This window comes from Diadema setosum, chromosome 16 (genome assembly GCF_964275005.1).
Source record: "Diadema setosum chromosome 16, eeDiaSeto1, whole genome shotgun sequence".
NCBI classification, from domain to species: domain Eukaryota; kingdom Metazoa; phylum Echinodermata; class Echinoidea; order Diadematoida; family Diadematidae; genus Diadema; species Diadema setosum.
The window spans coordinates 7,533,878-7,557,812 of NC_092700.1; positions in this window are offsets into that span (position 1 = coordinate 7,533,878).

A 23,935-nucleotide genomic window follows, 5' to 3' on the forward strand; every position below is an offset into this window, starting at 1 on the left:
TCTACCTTTTGCAATTGAAAGAAGGAATATCACGAGATGCAACGCATACAATTATCAACAACCATCACGAAATTGAATAGATGGTTAGGATGCTTTAGAAAATACGTCTGTGCAAAGGGAGTTTACCTTTCTTTTTTTGCTAGAAAATACTCTGTATACTCCCATTGCATTTTAAGAAATGGAGATTTGATGTTTAGAGTAATTTTTTGCTAGTCTTTTATGTGTCTGCTAATCTATCATATGGGTACCGTGGAAACGTACTACTTATTACAATACCCTTGGTGCCATGAGGTTTCGTTTCTTATATTAGTTCTTCTGTTTCATAAGTACATGTATACAGGTATTTGTACCAATACATAATATGGAAATGGAGATCATTTCATAGGGATCAAGGAGATTGACTAACTTGGCCAGATTTTTGTTTGTGTACATGTATCTCTGATTCTTGTGTTCATAGTTTCCACTATACAATCTGGAAACATTTCTTGTAATCATGTGAAAATTTCTTGTAATCATGTGAAAACTGCTCTATCTAATCTTGTAAATATTTTGATTCTGTATGATTGATTTGTTGATTTGATAAAGACTTAAAGAGAAAAAAAAATACGTCTGTGCTCTTACCGGTACGAGATCACGCATTCGGCTCGATCGTTCGCGACGGGGTGCCGGTATGATGCGGTCGGAGTAGTCGTGTTGGAAGGCGGGTCCTAGAACGGGAGGAGGAGCTGGTCGAGTTGGGCGTGGGATACGCGGAGGGGGCGGGAACGGTTCCACAAAGGGTTCTATCGGCGGCAGGAGGCTTCGGTAGGCAGGCGGAGCAATGAGCGGGGCGGGTGGACGGTAGTAATCGGACTCGTGTTGGAAGGAGGGCCCATCTCCCGTCAGCTCGGTTATGATTGGACCAGGTCGATCCATGATCACTGGCTGCTCCATCATAAAGGGCGGGTCCATCATATCGGGTGGTTCCATCATATCGGGTGGTTCCATCATACGGGGTGGTTCCAACATCATTGGTTGCTCTGGTGGTAGCCGTGACTTCCTCTCGGGTCTGTAATACGGCTCATCCTGAGAAAGAGTGGAAGAGAGATTTGACGGCTATTTTTCACACCTTTCACAAACAATAATGTTCATATCATCTCAGCATCGTCACACGTTCCTACTGGTATCTATTATTACTGTCTTTGTTTTGAAGATTGAAAAAAAAATGTTACTGCAACCAGCTCTAGGCGCCCTTATCATGTTTCTGCGGACAAGTGAACACGAGAAAGCTGAACATTCTTACGTGTTAAAGTATTAAAGTGTTAAGTCTAGCATGTCTAGTAAAGAGTAATATACACACACAGTAATTATTATGGTACCTCATAAACCCATTGTATACATGTTTGTCATATCATGTTTTAATATCATATGTTACTTCATTACTTTCAGAGGTTCTCCGTTCAGAAGCGGTGATAAGTCTCTGGTTGTTATCAAAGCCTTTTTCTCTCAATGAGTGTGTCAGTTACACAGTCTTGAAGTGATCAAAATGACTACTTATGTCGATAGTAAAATAGATAAATAAATGAAGAAAGAAAGAAAGAAAGAAAAAAGAAAGAAAGATAATGGAAATTTTAATGTTCTGAAGGTCACATTAGCATACGATGTATAGAATTAAGTCCGAGGAAGTCATAAACAGTATCTTGGTTGTTGGAAATGAACCTGTTAGCTTACAATTGGTAAAAGCATCATTGCCTGTCGGTTGTCATTGTAACCGAACTCCTCATCCCGTTTCTTCTCGGATCGGGATGCGGCGCAGAACCAGCAGCAGCAGCACAGGAGGAGGAGGAAGAGGAGGAAAGCCAGCACGCCGCAGGCGATGGCGATGATGACCTCCGTCCTCAGCAGGCCTGAAAAGGACGTCAATGGGGGAGCGAAACGCAATGGAGACAGTCGAGCGTTACGTAACATCTTCACTTTCTAATTAATTCCATTTATTTCGAAATTAATCGTCTTTCACAGAACATCACATAACATACGACAATCACAATTGTCCTTAAGTGCACAATGGTTGACTGTATGAAATTATACGGTGAAATATAGTAAAGATAATTAAATCAAAATCATGTATACATAGTTTACATCCAGACTAGTTACATTATCCATCCTCTGAGGGGAAAAAGAAAAGAAATTGAGGGGTCCACTGAAAACGAAATCGTGTATACTGTGAGCAACTCATGACATACAATCGACTTAAAAATTTCCCGAAGGGAAATAGTAAGCATGTCAAAACATGGCAGACAGTTACGCTGGACAGACAGGACAGAAAAAAAGTCAATTTATTTAAAAACACACAAAAAAGAGCACAGTGATAGACCTATATGCCCAAATCACGACTACAAACAAGCACCAGATGAGCTTACAAAAAGAACATATCCCGGTTAACCAGAATACAGTTCTACAAAAATAAAGAAAAGCAATAGAAAGACCAGTAATACTTTGATGTCTTTCTATCTCTCTTGTAAAAAAGTATGAAATTATATTTGCTTTTTTTTTAATCTTCTCTGTGTATAATTTAATTTGCTTGCTCTTGTTTTTATGACGTTCATTACCTGAATAAGATTTGTGTGTGTATGTGTGTGCGTGGTACTTGATTCATTTTTCATCCTTACTTATTAGTTATCATCTTATCTTATTTTTAAAGTTTTGCACCCACCTGTCGATGACGTGGCCTCCTCGCACGTATCGCCAGAGAACCCCGTGACACAGCTGTATCGGGACACAGAACACATCGCATGGGGGGGGGGGGGAGGAGGGGGAGGAGATGATTGTAATGAAGGACAAAGATAAGAAGAAGGAAGAGGTAGTAAAAGTAGATGAAGGATAGGAAGAAGGAGAACAAAAAATAACAATATCTGGCGATTAAATGAGATATTGCAATTGGAATGATTGATAACGATATGTGATGAAACAATGAATAAATTTAACAAGGCTCCAATGGTGTGAATCTTTAATGACAAATTATTATCATCAGATGTATCTTCCTCCGAAAAAGGGAAATATACCCAATCATTTTATCTTAAACCAAAGAGTGCAAAATCATTTTAAGAAAACATCGTGGAAGGTTCAGGAAATTCGAACCTAGATTATATGAAAAGTTTTTACTTCATTGATTGATGGGAGGGCAACACACACACGCGTTCGCACGCGCGCGCACGTGATAGTAAAACGATATTAAAACATAATGAGGATTCCACAAAATATCTTTTTTTTTTTTACCGGAAATTAAGCATTCTCTTCGCATTTTTCCCATTTTCATGTTTGTACCCTCTGAGAAAGCTTAATTATTGCTCCAGTACAAAATAAAAATACGTACCTTCTTGCATTTTCCACTATAAAAGAAATATGACCTATTATTGAGAAAAAGAAAATCACTACGCCCATAACTTCCGGAAAGTTCCGTATTTGAATTATTCCCGTCTAAAGGTATTGGGTCTCCGCATTATATCCCTTAGCTACCCCCCCCCCACCCCTTAAAAAAAAGCACGAAAAAAAAAAAAAAAACAACCCCGAAAAATCCGCAGCCCTGACATGAAATATTTCACTGTGTTTTTATGTAGTAAGTCGGTACTCACTTGCACTCGGAGACATACTGGGTCGTGCTGTTACCCACAGTGCACGTTCCACCATTGTTGCAGTAGTTGGTACCCGGGCACACTTCTACAAACGGCAAAGCAGCAACATCGAAGGGGGGGGGGGGGGAATATGGTACTAGGTTTATCAACAGTGACAACACATAATGAAAACAAAAACAAATAGAAGACGTCCTGCCGACATTTCATAATGATAATACATTACCCACCTACAGCGAGGGCAAATCATTCTTTGAAGGCCTATACATACAAAAAAAGATATAGTCTGGCACATGCACCTGAAAGCTAAGGTGAACATTCCACGTTTATTTATTTAAAAAAAAAGATAAATGTATTGTATATTACTAGACAGTTGCACCATCACTATCAAGGATGGAAGTTCTGTCGCTTCGATTTCAAAGCTTACATTAGCTTTTTTTAGCCACTACGACAGCCTGATACATTGATGCCAGTAGCTGACAAGTCTACATATACAACTCGTGCTGGCACTGCAATTTATCCTGTATAGCTCGACGGGAAAGTATTGCTCTCGTCAAAAGCCACTGCTCTTCTTCGCGTATAATCAGTACTCATACTAGTAATGTGCCACAGTGCTCCTTTCTCCCATCCGTTTTAATGTTTATCTTAATTTCGTCATCCTTATAAGGATAGTGCACGTCGCTTGTCAATCAAATTTCGGCAATCATTGAGTTTAGGGACTGAGGGCAGTGTTGACTCCAAATCGATACTCTTTGATCATTCAATAAATAATGACAACAAATTTCTTCATCGCATAGGCCGAGTTCAACGGCTTGATTCATTTCTTCATGTATGTAGCATGTTTCATTGAGGCATATCTGTATATGTTCATCCAAAGGGCCTACAAGCATTATTCATCCTTTCCTTTACTTATGACATGCAGAAGGTATGCTCCCACATTATTGTCATATACAATCTCGATCTCCCTCTCCATCTTTCTTCCCCTCCCCCACCCCCCCCCCCCCTCTCTCTCTCTCTGTGCCACTGAGGCAATTTGGCAGCACCCATTAAGCTGACCATTAAAGACAGCATTCGGTGTAGCTGGCTGAATGAACAGTTGGCTGTCGACCCCCGCAGCGTTCTCGAGTTCGTTGCTAACCCCGTTGTTGTTGGAAGCCTGGACCCTGCTATCGAATGCTGCCTCGAGGCTGCTCGTCGAGACGGAGTTAGATTCATCCTCGTTGAATGTGACGGTAAAGGGAACGACGACGCTCCCGTCCCGTAGGTCGAGTACGCGCACCATCAGATAGCCTTGGGGATTTCCCGTAAAGAAGGCGAAATGTAGCTTGAAAGCAAAAAGGAGCGATTTTGAGTAAGAAAAGGTCTTGTTTGGCAAAAATTTACACTTATCTAACTAAGAATTAGCATAAAACGCATTTTGCCCTCGACACCTATCATTGATCATTGTTTTATATAGTTATCTATCGATCTATCTGATCTATTATTCTATCTATCTATCTATGGCAATACAAGTATTTATGCTTAAAGTGATTGATCGCAAAAGGATCTTAGGGACATGGTCGAGCATTTTAAAGTTACTCCACTATCAAGAAGAACAAAATCAAACCTTCCCGGTCATAGCTTACTCGTACCATAACAAAGACTCCTTGCCGTTATGACTAAAATCATACCATATTTTCTCTTTATATTCTAGCTGGGTGCTTTTTACAGCAAATATCTAAACTTACTAAGATCGGAATTAGGACATTTTCGATCAAAATCTTCAAAACAGCATATATGATTACAATATGGTATATGGTGCATTATTTCTATAAACCTTTATGAAAACCGGTCTTGACAAAACTTACCGCTCCCTACGTTGCATTTGATTTAGATAGAGCTTTTATAGGACATTGGATTTTCAGACATAGGACTCTGAATTACAATACTATTACAAGAAGAGCTAGAAGGACTTAAGAGACATTATACCTGTGGTTGAAGTCGGTTAATCAAATCCTGGTAGGACGCGCTAGCTCGGTTTGAGCAACAAGTTTGAAAGGACACTTCGGTACGGCCGTCATTGGTAATGCTGTATAAGGTGTAGAAGCCGTTGAATTCTCTTACGGCTACAGAAAGAAGGAAGACGAAATGAATTATGCTCAAATAAAAGAGAAAGTTTTTGTTCCTCGTTATAAAATACTAACAAGGAATTATGAAAATTAATGTAAAATAGATACAGCATCAACCGATAGAATCATGGCGTTGAGCTTATAGACTTGTAGGTCAAGTAGAATTTGGAGTCAGATGTCTATGACAATCAAATGTATTCTTACCTATGATTTTGCTTCATGAGATTTCAATTGATTACTTATGTTACATATTCAGATGAGAAAGAATAAATAAAAGCAAAAACATAAAAACAAAGGCAACAATGGCAGTCAAATAAGCAACGGAACACTGAAACAACACATGCATTTATCACAAAAGAACGACATCATTAAAGGACAAGTTCACCCTCATAAACATAAGGATTGAGAGAATGTAGCAATATTAGGAGAACACGTCAGGGAAAGTTTGAGGAAAATCGGACAACCCGTTCAAAAGTTATGAATTTTTGAAGTTTTTGTGTAGTAACCGCTGGATGAGAAAGACTACTGCAGTGTATGAATAACTTAGATGTCACATGCGTACAACAATATAAGGAAAATATAAAGAGAATTTCACAAAATTCCATCTTTTGAAAAAAGTACATATTCCCTTGACTCTTTACCGACATATGTTAGGGGTAATATTATTCCCCCTGCTTTTAGAAAGAAACAAGTCAAGTGCTCTTTTATTATGCGAAAAAAGTGAAAATATGTTGAATTTTCTTTACATTTTCTTTATCCTGTTGTACGCATATGACTCACAAGCTGTAGTAGTCTCCTCATCCAGCGGTTCCAACACAAAAATTTTAAAAATTCATAACTTTTGCGTCGATTGTCCAATTTTCCTCAAACTTTCACTGATGTGTTCTACTAATATTGTTGCATTTTCTCAATCCCTATGTTTATGAAGGTGAACTTGTCCTTTAACAACTAGTCTCTCAAAACTAATACTGTTATTACTACTACTGCTACTACTACATAATATCACTGTCCCTCTGCTACTGCTGCTGCTGCTACTGCTACTACTACTGCAACTTCTGCTGATAATACTACTTGCAATTTCCACTTTTGCTGCTATTTGATTATTCATTACAAAGTAGTGCATGGATGCCAACCTTTGAAACAGAGTTGTGGTATTCTGAGAGTTTAATAAGGCAAATGATTTTATACCTTTCCTGCAATAAACAAGTGTAGTAATACAAATTTGTTTAAAATAGTATTTTCCATGAAACCTGCAGTATTTTGCGCAAAAAAAAAAAAATGTTCAAACAAACAAATTACTGTCAACACTGTCTATAGCGCATCCACCCCTCCCCAGGGACAAAGAAATGTGGCCGTTATAGACAGATGGCCGCTATAGACAAGTTCTACTATGTTGTTGTTTTTTTCTCTCTCTCTTAGAGAGTATGAATTTTAGTGGTCGTATACGGCAGGTGGTCGCTATATAGACAGGTAGTTGCTAAGACAGATTCGACTGCAGACCCACGGCCAAAGATAAAAAAAGACAAAGAATGTGTAACAATTGGCATTTCTGAAGCACCCACACAGGTCGAAGGTGCCGGAAACGATCTGGTTGCTCGTCGGGAAGTTCGTGGACGAAGTGAGACCGGACTCGAACGCCTCGCGTATCATCTCTTCATTGTAGTACGATGGGTCGCGGAGATACAGGTTGAACTCGATCAAAAAGTTGTTCAGAGGACTGGTGAATCTGAAATCGGTAATTTCGATGCCGACGAAGTCGCTTGAAATGCCGTCGAGTGACCGGAAGTAGGCATCAAGCTAGAGTTGCAACAAAAGAAAAACAGAGAAACACATTGACTCATTAGAATTCCCAAAAAGTACTACAGCAACCATGGTCAGAATCTAAGTGTTCAAGCAGTAGAATTGAGATTCTGGGTTTTTCATGAAATGACTGTTTTGTGTACTATGCAATAACATACTATAGATAGTCATACATAATTGAAATTAAAAACCAGCGGAGTATCTTGTACTGAAAAAGAAATACATATATACCTGTCCAATAGGGTCAGATTTCAGATCAGATATCCTAGTTGATTAATCGAGAGACAATGTGCCATTTGATGACTGGCGGGGGAGGGAACATACCGAATGCTCCACCCGAAGGGTTTGAAATGCTATTGAGGGAGGTTATGAGTCCCGAGACGAAGTCGATGGACATATAGCCTCCCGAAATAGTATTTCAAACCCTGAAGGTGGAACGTTTGGTACATGTTCCCGACAACAAAAGTCATCATCTGTTATATTATATGGGTCAGTCAAATACGCCAGCGTCAACCACCAGCACAACGCCCTCAGTCGCTCGCGCAGAGCCAAATTAACTACACGTGGGTCCTTCTGTCATTTTTTTGTAAAGGCCGTGTCACACCATAACACGGGCTTGTGGCGAGGAGGTAGTTTCCAGCACGTAGAAGATTTTCAGCGGGCGAACAAGAATGTTTGCAATTTTCATTCATGCCTACCGTACGGGGGAACTTCTGCGGCTTGACTTGCGGGGAAACAAATTTATTCCAAGGAGCTCTCCGCAGATGGTCCGCACCTGACAGTATCTAGCGCGTAGTTGCCCGGAGGTGCTCACGCAAGTCCGATTTAACCACAGCCAAGTTTTGAGCATGACCAAAACTTTTTCCGGGTGAGTCGCGGGAATGCCCGTAGAGGTCCACGCAGAACGCCAGTAGGAGACCCTTAGCGGCAGTACTTCCCAGGCAATTCCCAGGTACTTCGCAGTCCCGTATGCAGCTAAGATAATGAAATTCTGTGAGATTTCAGCCATTCCATTAGAGGAATTCCTTCACTAAGTTGTCAGCCCCCACGCGACTGGTACAAAGGTCACACAGTATACTCGCAAGTATAACACGTCCAGCAAGTAAGACACATGCGCTGACTCGCACAAATCCTTTTCCGCCCTCAGAATGTCCGGTATGCTAGAAAATCCCTACACGTAACAAGCCCGAGTAGCTTGCCCGAAAAGGTGTGACAGGGCCTAAACATGGTTGCGGGTAAAAAAAATATGCGTGCGCACCTCCGGGCGACTACTTTTGAGATACATGCTAGGTACTGTCATGTGCGGATATCTACGGGGACCCCCGGGTAGTTATTGTTCTTTGCAAGTCGCACGCAAGGCTGGTGTGACATCTGGCCTTTATGTGAAAATGTTTTCCCATGGGAGAACATTTACGAAAATGTTCTGCCCATGTGCGAACATAACGAATGTGCCTCCATCACGTGACTGTGTTTAGCCAATCACTAACCGATATTTGACTAACCCATTTAATATAATGATTTGCATTGACTTCTGTTGAGCAAGGCACAGTGGTGGATTGTTGTGTTTTTGCAGCATTTCAGTTACTGTGATTGAGACCCCGCATCACACAACCTTTATTTCAGTTGTTGATTCTTTTTTTATTTTTAATGTTTAATGTCTTCCCTACAATAATCAGATCTCAAGATGTGTCTTCATGGACTCACGTCGTCGCGAAGTCTATTCCTCCGGGCGACTTCGCTGAAGAAGCCGTCGACTCCTCCGACGACGTCCAGTACCAATTCACCCTCCACGGTGATCGTATCTGTGCGAAAAAAGAACATTATATGACATGCCTTTGACTTAATTCACTGCTTTACATTGAACACTGGCTAACGGGTTCAATTTCCTTTTAAATGTTGGTAGATATACATTAGAGACAAACAGCAATTGATGCATTGATCTGCTATAATGTGGGTAGGTAGTAGACCTACGTAAATTTCTTAGAGTTCTCCTTCTTCTTCTGATTAAATAGGCTGAAGATTATAAAACAGTTCATTTGCAGACATTAACAAGCACATAACAACTTTGAATTTGAATTTGAATTTGAATTTGAATTAGAGAGACCGAAAGGATATTGAGAGATGAAATCACAAAAATATGTAAACGGGACGTGGAGGTGAGTGATTTTTGACGGCTGTATGATTGTGTGTTAGTATTGTGCTGGGATCCGCATGAAGTAATACCGACACGACACGTTCTCAGAAAACATATATATATATATATATGATATATATATATATATACATATATATATATATATATATATATATATATATATATATATATATATATATATATATATATATATGTATAGTTATATATATGTATGTATGTATATATCTATATATATATATATATATATATATATATATATATATATATATATATATATATATATAGTACCCACCAATACAATAGACAGGATTAGTCTGTCAGTCGGTTATCAGGAACCTACATTACACTGTTCCTAATTGACTTACGAGTAAGTTCTCAACAATTTACATAGGCTTTTTCTCTTTTAAAAATATTTTTAGGGCTGTGATGTAAAAAAAAAAAAAAAAATTCCCTAGACGTGACGTAATTTCAATGTGCCTATGAAAAAAGACGAAGTGTCAAATTGTGTCGGACTAAAATATGATAATGATAAAGAAGATTCTGTCAGAAAAAAAAAACCACTTAAATTACCAGTTTCTATCTGCACATGCACAGAGACGGTAACTGAACAGTTTGTGACCGTGTTCGTTCCGTCCGTGGCCTGGTACGTCACCACGTGTGTGCCATTGGGAAACGCTGACCCGGAATCGAAATTGCCTACGGGCGACACGGTCACAGACCCCGAGTTGTCACTGGCTGTCGGTTGCGTCCACGTGACCACGGCCGAGTAGGCCGAACTTCTTACATATTCGACATCGGGGTTTGGCGGACAAGACGTGAAGACGGGATCCTGATTATCTATTTTCAGGCAGGCATAGGGAGGGAAAAAAAGAAGACATGAAGAGAATGAAAAAAACAACAACAAAAGAAAAAGGATTTCATGTGTCTTTTATGTAGAGCTGAAAACATAGGGGACCAGTATACGGAATAGAAGAGATGAGCTGAGTAGAATTATAAGTGCAAATTTCATGATCCTGAGTGAATCCATCTAAAGTACATGTGGCTGAAGTGTTGTCGCTAACTGATAAGGTTGTAGCCTCGAACAATGGATTGTGAATTAACATTTTTGTCCTTTTTTTTTCAAATGGGACTACACTCATCACCACGATACATGTAATGGTATACACGTAGAGCCAAGGAATATACAGCCACAACCATCGCAGTACTTCTGCCTTCTCTGCCCGCCTAGAGAGGAATTACTCCGCTCCACCATTACACGGGCATGTCAACGTACGAAGCCGTGACATCACGGTAGTTCGGATTACATCTGAATTACATACACTAATGAACACACACCTGTAGATTCGCCAATTAAAAATGATACAAGATGATTATTACTTATTACAGACATGTCTCATTTAATAATTTCGCGAGGTAAATGATATTTCTATTTCAAGACACCAGTTTCTCGGAAACTTGTTTCCTATGGAAATCACAGATGACGCTTGATCGATAAATCTGTTCAGTGCAATGTCTCTTGTTAACCGTACGGTCGGTAATAGGTCGAGTCAAACGACTATAATATTACGAAAAATGTACTTGAAGTCGCATTTTGGTTTAGCTTCTACGGTGTTATTATGAACAGGATGTTTTCATTGGTGTGATTATATGCTTCCAGTTGGAAAAAAAAAAGTTTGTAGAAGTGGATTTTGAAAATTTAAATTTTCTCCGTCAGTTTAAATTCCAATAATGTGTTTAGAGACAAGGAGCAACGAATGTAAAGAAACACGACATAAAAGGGAGAAAGGTAGGGAGAACATTGAAGAATAACACGATGCACTACTCAACATATCTATATACACAACATAAAAACGAAAATCGAAAACGATCATGAAAAGGCGGTGTTATGTTCAGGTGGGTGTATTTTGAGGTATATTTTGAGGGGAAGTTGCGAAGGTTGCTGGAAAGGAAAGCGATTGCTGCTAAAGATTATTGAAAACTTGCTGAACTGTGATACACCGTAATATGAAAAGCAACCTTTAGCTCTATGACAAGAGAAAATATTGTGCTTAGAAGAACCAAGACAGGGTTCCAATGAATCTCATCAGGTGAATTGAGTCAGTGGATAATGCAATGATTGTCGTCCAAAGTAACACTACTGGAAAGAACACCGTGTCCCACAGTGTGTTCATAGTGTGTTCACATAGTCGACTATGTGAAAACCCTCGAATCTAACAGTGTGGAGATGGTGTGGTTTTCACAGAGTGTTCACACAGCAATGCTTTGTTTCACACTTTCAATTAATGACTCACATTGTGTTCACACTGTAAAAATGCTCAAATTTAAACAGTGTGAAGAGATTTCACACTACACTGTGTGTACACTGTGTTTCTCACACTATGGGACACTGTGTTCTTTCCAGCAGGGGAAAAACGCCTGTTTTTACTCTAAGCCGTCATAATACTTTATATGGAAATAAATCATTTGAATTGAATACCATGGCAACAAACACTCCGTTGGACTAATTTCTGCAGATAAGAAGATGAAGATTTCACTGTTCTATCAGATTTGAAGTCTCGCACTCAACTTTTTGTGTCATGCTTTCTTTGCTTCTTTGTTTGTGTTTTCTGTTTGCAATTTCAATTTCAATTTCAATTTCAATTTTAATTTCAATTTATTTTCATATTTCTCGATGAAAAATTACATCAAATATAACAAAATTAAATGAAATACATGACATACATAGAATATTGCTAATATATAAAACATAATAGTGGTCGATCTGTTAAGTTTGGAATATGTGAATGAATGCTAAAGAAATATGAAGGAACCTACTTAAAAGCGAGCTTGTTGAGCGCAGGTCCCAGTTAAAAACGAGTTTAAGATTGAGAAGGGGAGCACGGGTACAACAATGATCGGAACATAAGAGAAAAACAAAATAAAAAAAGTACAATTATACAGTTATATAGCAAATTCTTCTCTAGTGCAGGTTAGGGGTCAGAAAAGCGCTGTAAAATTAAAGAACCGATAGCTTTCAAGAATTTCACCTTCCAACTCTATAACTGTTGCTTTTGAATGGATTGTTTCATTTTCCTCAAACTTCGCTGATGTGCTCCACTTCAGTTCCCTGTCTTGACAGGATCGACATAGATATGCTCGGGATAAAAGTTTCCCTCTAATGTAAACAACGCGACGTGTTGAATACGCTTTGCGAGACTGAAACAAAATGCAGCGTTGCAGCTTCCTTCGTGCTAGACACTTTCAAAGAATGGTACTTTTTCAGTGCCGGTGTCACAGGCGATCCGTTCCGGCCAGTCGATAAGTTCCGCCGGAACTTATCGGCGGACTTTGGCCGGTATATCAGATCCCCCAGATCCAATCGGCGTGATTTTTGCCTCACCGCCGATAAGATCCCCCACCGCCGATTCGATCCGGGTCTATACCGTACAATGTATACAAAGTGGTAATGGGGAAACACCCCTTCAGTAAAATGTACTCTTCCAGTCTCCCTCTACAGCAAATGAACTTCTCCAAATCTCTCTGACCAGCCAACCGAATAAAGTTGCCAATTTGAAACCCGGACTACAAAACGATTCCCCTTTTGCCCCTCTCCCCCTCCCTTATCTCTTTCGTCGTCATGGTGGCCAAGGTACAGTCACAGAACCCTGCTCTGTAGAGTTCTGCACGATGTGACGTTGATCATGCCAACCTATCTCTGATTTGAATCATTTTGAACAGAATGATCGAATGAATTACTGTAATTGGAATGTTCGGCATGCTTCATGTTAACTTCTGTTATACAAGGAGCTTCATATTAAACATACTATGAGCTCAAATAGTCCACCTTCATTTTAATGTCTATTTTCAGGGCACAGAGTCTAATTTACTAACCTAATCATTTTAGTGCGATATTTTTATAACGACCAATGTAATCGCCAACGTCATACATGCACGTTCGTTTGGTTCATTATTTTTTCAGTTGTAACAACTAAGAATGACGGGATAAATTCTGTTTTTGTGTGTTCAGTTGTCTTTATTATATCTTGTGTCCGTGTGTATGTGCATATGAATGTGTGTGTGTATGTGAGTATGTTGTTTTTTTCTCTTTTGGGGAGGCGGTCTATCTGTACACAGAGATTACTTTAAACAGGCAAGGTATTCTAAAGAGATACAGTATAGTTTTGGTTGAGATGGGCGATTGAAAATTTAACGTTTTGCAAGATAATCAGAAAGCACATTTGAAATAGAGAGCATACGATTCTAAGAGAAATTGAAAGTTCATTATACAAAATCGGTTTGGACTGAAAAAAAAATACATGTGTAGTGGGCAGATAAGGTGGGTCAATCCTTTAATTAGGGTCTCTTTGTTTATACAGTACGTATAAAAAAAAACACGCAACAAGATTTGATTTCAAATTTGTGAAGATTGTGTTAACTTTACACCAAAGTGAGTAGCAGCAAATACTCCTCTTCAAAATGATATTTATGCATACATGGTCATGGATGGCGAAGGTATCATTCTTTTTAGACAACTTGCGGGGTAAATTGGACTTGGGACCAAGTTTAGACACTGCAAGAACCAATGCACCTTATCAGAAATTAACTTAACAAATGGAATAATGAAATTAATAATCACAACTTACCACTGTTTTTTTTTTCCGGATATCTCTTTTTAACATTACATCCCATGCCCCTCAACATAGCCACCATTCCTTCCCACACAAAGATTAGCTCTTTTCTACATCTCACGCACAGCTCTGCGAATCATTGTGGCTTGATGGCGTAGAGCTTTAAATTCATCAGTGATTCTTTGTCTCTTTGCAATGTCAGGTTGAGGGATAATGAACACTTTGCTCTTGAAAAAACCCCAAAGAAAAAACAAATCGCAAGAAGTCAGATCCAGAGATTCTGGTGGCCAATCCACATCATGATACAAGGCAATCGCCCGATTTCCAAATACCTCAGCCAATCTGTTTCTTACTGCAACAAGTCGATGGGCTGGTGCACCATCCTGTGCCCACCATAGGCGTCTGAACACATCCCTTTGTTGCACAGGAAAATTTTCCATTAATTCAGGAATCACATGTTCATCTAAAATTTGTAAGCATCCATTTTCGTTGCAAAGAAGAGGGGCCCTAGGTATGTCTCACCAGTCTGTACATTAAAAAAAAGTGAATTGAAAAGGATTTTTGCTGGTCTCATAACTGAAACTTGGTCCCAAGTCCAACTTGACCCATTGTCCAAAAAGAATGATTACTCAGCCATCCATGACCGTGTAAGAATGAATAAGATGTTCAGTTCAAATTTCATATTTCCATTTCCTCAATGATGAGATTACAAAATTAATGACAATAAAACAAGAATCATGTCTTTTGATTGAAGAAGAAGAAGAAAAAAACATTCTTGACACAAATGTACATGGTCATATCATATGAAGATATCACAAATAAGTATCAGAAATATGATGGGGCCTACATACAAAGCTTTAACGCTTGTAAAACTGTACGGTTCCCTAATTCATAGGCACATATTATTCGGAGAACGGATATGTTTGTCTTGACCAACTAAAATTATATCAGTACAAAAATCGATAAAGGATAAAGTAATCACAAACCAGACTGTATACGGATCTCGCGGTGTTTGAAAAGGAATGCTATGTATTAAAAAATGTACTTGAAGCTGCGGACAAGGACAAAAGACTGGGAGTATAAAAAAGTTGCTAAACACTCGGAAGTGTGTATGCACTAAGTAATATCTGTTTTAATTTGCGTTTGAAGGTGAATAAAGACAGAGAAGAAGTAATATCTTGAGGGAGGTCATTCCAATATCTAGGTCCAGTAAATATAATTGTTTTCTTTGCAAAAAAAAAAAAAAAGTACGGGGAAGGTGATATTATATATAGGCGTCACTCTTGCAAGTGGGATAACAGTGTTCCTTTTGAACATGTGGATAAAAACAGATGGTAATTAGTTGTTAGTTTATACATGAAAATTCCGAGATTGTAATAATATAGGTCTGGAATTTTCAGAAATCTGTTTTGATGAAAAAACAAAACAAAAACAAAACAAAACAGTTGGTATGAGCAAAATATCCAGCGTGGTTTATGATTCTTATTGCACGCTTCTGAATTCGGAGAAGGGGATCTAATTATGAGTGAATTGCATTTCCCCACACCATTGGAAATGGAAAAATTGGATGTCATTGAAAAGGGGAGATATATGGCTTTATGATGTTGCTACTTACTTTGGAGTAAAGTAAACACCATCTTCACAAATTCGAAATTAAATCTTGTTGCTTTTTTTATACGCACTGTAGCTACATATATCTCAGCAATTTGAAGCTAATTTGTGTAAAATGAACCTGAATTCTAAAAGAATTGAATGCTGTTTAGTATTACAGGTTACTCATTATTTGTTTGTTCTGAACACCATCTTATAGTCAATACTGTACCATCTGTTCAATCTTGAATGTCTTCCCTTTTCATGATAGGGACCGCCCCCCCCCCCCAAAAAAAAAAAAAAAAAAATCGTCTGTTATTGAAAGGGGATGGCTAATAACTGATCATTGGAATCAGTGGGAATGCTGGGGGATGATTGTTCCAATCCTTGGGGGATTCATTTAGGAGTACATTTTTTTGTTCTGTGAAAATTATTTGCTTCATAATGGTCTCATATTCAAGTAATGTGCAGTTTAATGTTTCCGGGTTAGCATGCCTGTATCCAGTGACGGGGAATTAAACAACACATTACTTGAATATGAGACCGTTCTGAAGCAAATGATTTTCATACGGACTCTTTAATGAATCCCACTAGAATTGGAACAATCATCCCCGAGCATTCCCACTGATTCCCATTGATCAGTTACTAGCCCTCCCCTTGAAAGAAATTAGAGTGCATGCAAAATATGGGGTATCACAAACTCACGTAAATTTTCTGATTTCTCGTGATACCATAACTTGAATATCCAAACAGTGCACCTATGTCCGAAATCTGGTGTTCCACAAAAAAAGTTACTTTTTCTCTTCGTAAACATTAAGTTTCATTCATATAAAATTATGTACATACATCTTTAATGGAAATACATATTACATGCACATGTAAAAGGTGTGAAGCCAAGAGTGGCAATGGGATAGACAGAAATTGAAAGAGATAAGAAAATGAAAAACAGCTATAGTAAACTACATGTAACATGAATTGACAGGAAACAGACAGAAATATGGCTTAATGTACCCAAAATTGAATCTTTATAAATAAAAAGTAAAAAGGGTAAAAGCGGTAGGCTAACAAAGAGAGAAAAAAACTCATAGAATTAAAAATGAAAAATAAAGAAGAGATTTAGAGTGCAAAGGAGAAAAATAAGGAGAAAAGTAAGCAAAGGAAAATGTTATTTATCTCGAGTTATAATAACTTTAAATCAACAGCTTAAAATAAAGAAATTTTAATCCATTTTGTCTCATCACGGCATACGGGAGAAGTCCTTGGAGTGGTTCAGGAGAACCGAAAGACAATATTCTCTGAACGAGAATAACTCAAGTTTCAATATATTAAATGTGGCGTCCCTCAGGGTAATATAAATTAGGTGCTTTGCTTTTTATAGTTTATATTAATGATTTCTACAAATCATCTGACATATTCTCATTTTGCATTTTGATGATGATTCAAATGTGGGGTTGTTTTTTTCTCATCAAAACCCAGTTACTCTCGTAGACACCGTCAACTCTGATTTGAAAAAAAAAAAAAGTAACTCAGTGGATAAGATCTTCATAAACCCTTCAGAAAATTAAGTACTAGTATACACTTTTTAGTAAATCCTTATAAATATTAAGCACAGAAATCATTTTGATGATACTCGATTAGATCGTGTATCCTATGTAAGCTTTCTTGGTATCAGAGAAGATGAAAAACTTTCGTGGAGGCCTCATGTTATTAAAATAAGTAAAATGATTAGCGTAATATTGGTATCGCATTCCAATGTCTTCTGTGTTAACATTGTATTTTCTTTGATAAAATTACCTTATCTCAAATACGAAATTTTAGCATGGGGCAGCGCCCATCACATTTTATTAGATAAATTATTGTTATTGCAAAAATATAGGCCCTACTTCGTATTATCTGTGGGGTTTCGCCACTCGGATTCATTATTCATAAAAAAAATATAAGATTTGAAAAATTAAAGATTTGTTTCTTTTTCAACTGGGTCAATTCATGTTCATCTATACAACACAAATGTTCTCCCCAGTAGTTTTAATTCAATGTTTCCACGAAATCGATGGTTTCATGATCATCCTTTACACCTAGGCGGTCTGAGTTTCATCTACCCCTTTTGAGAACCTTTAGCTCAGAATGCATTTATATACACTGGCTCTAGATTTTGAAATTTCTTCAGTTCTGAAAAAAAAATCTCCATTATTATACTCTAAAGCGTTTTTTTTTTTTCTTAAATTCTGGCTCAGATATTTATTTTTCATTATCTATATAGGTTACAGCAAATAAAGATTCATCATCGGTAACACCCTAACGCAATGAAAAAAAAATCACATTATAAAGTAATGAATTTAGGCATTTCATTTCCATAATTTTTCCACAGCTGCATGCAGTCACCAGCTGCTGTCCGAAATACATCCTCAATCATCAGGCAATAATTGAGCAAACTGAGGCTGGATAGAACACTGATGGTTCTTTTCTACAATTCCTTTATCAAATCTATCGTCATGTATAGCTTGATTTTGTTTTTATGGCAATCTTACACAAAAGGACAAGGCTATAGAATCGATAGACCGCGAAAGTGGCAAAATATCATTGGGTTGGAATTACCAGTGGTACAGGATTTACACGTGGAAAGAATGATGGTCAAGGTAAACAAGATAATGACCGATTTAACACACCGTCTGTACGGTTACTATTGCCTGAACAGATCAGGTATCAGACTCTCTCCTCCTCGCACAAAGCGTACCCGTTTTAGAAGTGCATTTGTCCCGGATTCCATTCACACGTATAATACCAGAGTATAAGTTGTAATGATTAGTTTTTGGTGTATTTATTATTATCATTATTATTTTACTCCCGCATATCCAGAGAGTTTGGGTGACTGTCATGTTTCTCGTGTGTGTTTGATAGAGAAATCATTGTTATGGTATTTTTTTTTTTTTTTACTCCCACAGTATTTAAGTTATGTAATTTTAAACTTGGAATATGTAATGATTTACAGGTGTACATGCAAAACACATTTGGTGTTATTTTGATAAGGCGCTGCCATGGTAATTATTATCATCATATATATATATGAATGTTATGAATTATGAATTATACAGATGTATTCGGATATGTAGGTGATATATTGTTTGGTGTATAATGATGATATATGAAAGGATATTATCAAATAAATCTATGAGTGGAATACATGTAGTTGTAAATGTCGGGTTAATGTATTATGTTATTATGGTGCATACGTTACTGTATGTTAATGTGAGTGAGTTTCATTTTGTACTCTATGACATGTCTGATTGTGGTGTACCTGTGATGAATTGAATGTTAATTTTGTTGCGATATCCAACGTATAAAGAATTTCCAGAGTGGACAATGTGAGTAATCAATCAATAAATCTCCTCTTCCGTTTATCCTGTTCAGCGTGTAGGCATTCTCTCTCTCTCACTTTCTCTCCTTCTTCCTTTAATTTTGTTTTTGCTCTAATCCTTTCATTCGTAAATTCCCCATAAGTTTAGTCATGTCACGTTGTTGTGTCTCTGTTGTTTGTTTTATTTTGTCTTATTTTTTGCATTATACATGATTACGTACTTGTAATTATAATAAGTATTTTTGGAGATATTTTAGAGTGGTCTAAAATCTACAAGCAATGCTTTTTAGTGGACCTCTTAGTTCTCATTTTTACCCTGCAACATAACTTTGTTATTCCAGTATGTGTGCATATCTTTATTAGTTTTTTAATTACCATTGAATGTGGAAAAGTGAGCAAAGAAAATGGGATTCCATCGGGATTCGAACCCGAGACCTCCGGATTGCTAGACCGGTGCTCTACCGACTGAGCTATAGAAAGCCCTAGTGCAGTGTTCGTCCCAGAAACCCTTAATTCTCAATGCTCGGGTGGTCAGAAGCTATAGCAGTGTGTTTGTGTGTGACACACACGCACACACTTGAACCTGGCATAAACCCGAAGGATAATTCAACTTGGGGATAAATGCGAGGGATCACCGAAGTGATGCAGCTTTTTGAGTTTGTAACAAATAAAGACAGAAAAAACTGACCAGAAAGAATATAAATTATTAGTGGAAAAGTGAGCAAAGAAAATGGGATTCCATCGGGATTCGAACCCGAGACCTCCGGATTGCTAGACCGGTGCTCTACCGACTGAGCTATAGAAAGCCCTAGTGCAGTGTTCGTCCCAGAAACCCTTAATTCTCAATGCTCCATCACTTCGGTGATCCCTCGCATTTATCCCCAAGTTGAATTATCCTTCGGGTTTATGCCAGGTTCAAGTGTGTGCGTGTGTGTCACACACAAACACACTGCTATAGCTTCTGACCACCCGAGCATTGAGAATTAAGGGTTTCTGGGACGAACACTGCACTAGGGCTTTCTATAGCTCAGTCGGTAGAGCACCGGTCTAGCAATCCGGAGGTCTCGGGTTCGAATCCCGATGGAATCCCATTTTCTTTGCTCACTTTTCCACTAATAATTTATATTCTTTCTGGTCAGTTTTTTCTGTCTTTATTTGTTACCATTGAATGTCATACTTTGTAGTGTATATTTGCTTATGATTACATTTTTGATTTACTTTGTGTTATGTTTTGTTGAAAGAAAAATGAGAATAAAATAAATAAATGAAATGAAATCCACATGCATAGCTCCATTTTAATCCCCTGCACACACATTAACAATTTGTTTGCAGACTATTAGACCAACATTTTTTTTTTGAAGTACAGCTGAACAATAATTTTCTTATCAGAACAAAGCTCACCAAAAAAAAAAAAAAAAAAATGTTTATCCTTGCTGTACCCTACCAGCAAAACCTCCCTCTTTCTTCCTTCTCACTTCAAGCAGTCTCCTATAAATGTAGGACCTATAACCATAGTATTATCATGCTCTTTCGTTGAACTGTTCTTTGAAGTTTTGTCTATAAATAAAGGCTAATCGCACACTGTGCAACGGCTCCAGATGATCAGGGAGGTGAGTCTCAAATCCCTGAGATGATCGACTCGTACGTATTTGTGCATGCTGTTTAGCTAATACATTGTAGGCCCTACAGTTTCTTCGCGCCACTTGTACGAGGCTATAATATGATTTATTTAAAGGGAAATTATCAGAACGTAAAAATAACATTGTCCTTTATATCATTTGAAAAATGAAGAAATAGCTTTCTTAGATTTTTTAATTGGGTATAGACATCCACAATAAACAGATATTATTTTGTTTTTAATGAGGCCTACTCGCACAACCCGGATAGGATCGGCGGTTGCGGAACGTTTCTGCGTACTGCCTATTGTGCGGTATATTCGTTCCGCGGAACTAATCGACTGGTTTCGGCCGGTATATCAGTTCCCCCGGAACCCCGAACGGATCGACTGTGACACCTGATAGTCTGGGTTCCGTCCCCTTTTCCTTGGTGCGATAAACCAAGAGAGGGCGCAAATTTTCTGATTGCGATAATCGAGAGACTGCGCGCCCAGTTCTCGGCGTATCGCAATCCTCGGGTGTCACGCCCTCATACGGCTTGACGCGTACACGATCACCGCTACGAGTGAAAAGAGTCCAAAAGCTAGACTAGCCTACAGAGGAATCATTGCGTACCACATTACACGAGCATGTCATCGTACGCAGCCGTGACATCGAGTACTAGCTAGGATTACATCTGGATTACATACACTAATGAACACATACCTGTAGATTCGCCAACTAAGAACGATACAAGAAGATTATTACAGACATGTCTCACTTCATAATTGCGCGAGGTAAATGATAATCTTATTTCAAGACACTAGTTTCTCGGAAACTTATATCCTAAGGAAATCATAGATGATGCTTGATCGATAAATCTATTCGGTGCAATGCCTCTTGTTAACCGTACGGTCGGTAAGAGGTCGATTCAAACGTCTAAGATTGCGCAAGATTTTTGTTTAGCTTTTACGGTGTTTATTATGAACAAGATGTTTTCATTGGTGTGATTATATGCTTCCAGTTGGAAAAAAAAAAGTTTGTAGAAGCAGATTTTGAAAATGTAAATTTTCTCCGTCAGTTTAAATTCCAATAATGTGTTTAGTGACAAGGAGCAACGGATGTAAAGAAAACACAAAAGGGAGAAAGACGGGGCAGATCACTGAAGAATAACACGATGCACTACTCAACATATCTATAGACACAACATAAAAACGAAAATCGAAAACGATTATGAAAAGGCGGTGTTATGTTGAGGTGGGTATATTTTGAGGTATATTTTGAGGGGAAGTTGAGAAGGTTGCTGGAAAGGAAAGTTATTGCTGTTAAAGATCATTTAAAACTCGCATCCCAGTAAGTGAGATAATATGAAAAGCAACCTTTAGCTCTATGACAAGAGAAAATATTGTGCTTATGAGAAGAACCAATACAGGGTTCCAATATATCTCATCAGGTGAATTGAGTCAGTGGATAATGTGATGTTTGTCGTCCAAAGTAACACTACTGGAAAGAACACCGTGTCCCACAGTGTGTCCACAGTGTGTTTACATAGTCGACTATGTGAGATCGAAAACGCTCGAATTTAACAGTGTGAAGATGATTTCACACCGTGGTGTGGTTTTCACAGAGTGTTCACATAGTAATGCTTTGTTTCACACTGTCAATGAATGACTCACATTGTGTCCACACTGTAAAAATGCTCGAATTTAAACAATGTGAAGAGATTTCACACTGTGTGCACACTGTGTTTCTCACACTGTGGGACACTGTGTTCTTTCCAGCAGGGAAAAAATGCCTGTTCTAACTCTAAGCCCTCATAATACTTTATATGGAAATAAAATCATTTGAATTGAATTTGAATTGAATACCATGGCAACAAATATTTCGTTGGACTCTTTTCTGCAGATAAGAAGACGAAGATTTCACTTTTCTATCAGATTTGAAGTCTCGCACTCACCTTTTTGTGCCATGCTTTCTTTGCTACTTTGTTTGTGTTTTCTGTTTGCAATTGCGCTGCAAAATTAAAGAACCTATAAATTTCAAGAATTTCACCTTCCAACTCTATAATTGGGTGCTTTTGAACGGATTATCTCTTTTTCCTCAAACTTCGTTGATGTGTTCCACTTCAGCTCCCTGTCTTTACAGGATCTATGCTTTGGGTAAATGTTTCCCGCCTGTAATGTAAACAACGCGACGTGTTGAATACGCTTTGCCAGACTGAAACAAAATGGAGTGGAGCCCAGCGTTGCAGCTTCCTTCGTACGCAGATATTTTCAGAATATGTTTGTTTGTTTGTTTGTTTGTTTCAGTCCCGGCTACTTACCTACAACGTTAACAGTAAATCTACACGTGTCGGAGTTGCCACTCGGGTCTATGGCTGTGTACACGACTTCGTACACCCCGATGACCCTTCGCTGATTATTCGCGAGGTTCGGGGTCACGTCCACTGTTCCACTATCGTCCGTTGCCGTGATGGTACGCCAAGTTACGACGGTCGAGTCCGAGTTTGGGTCAGAGTTGAATGATAAAGGAAACGTTGGGCAGTTGTCAAAGACTGGGCGGCTGTCGTCAACTGGAAAATTATCATTTTAGAAGGATCAAGAAAAACATTTATTTATTGATTGATTGATTGATTGATTGATTGATTGATTGATTGATTGATTGATTGATTGATTGATTTATCTATTTATTGATTTATTTATTTATTTATTTATTCATTCATTCAATTATTCATTCTTATTTTTCAGTTTTATTTCCAAATGATACACATGGATAACACAAACGTTAAAACAATAGTATATTCTTGTAAGATAATATCACATGCCCAGTAAGGAATACATCTTGTTTCATTAAGGACTTTAATGGAAATGAAAATTGGGTGGCTGCTGAAAATATTCGACAACGAATCATTGTATCAAGTGAACGAACTTCCTCATATCAATCATACACTGTGCTTTCATTATCCTCTTCTTTATATATCATAAAATAACATAATTTCAAATGGAACAGAAAAAATTATAAGACACGTTGTCATAGTCATTACTATCACCATCACAATCATAATTATGTTCAGGAGCGGCAGCGGCAGCTTGGTCCGTAATGTGATATCAAGTTGAA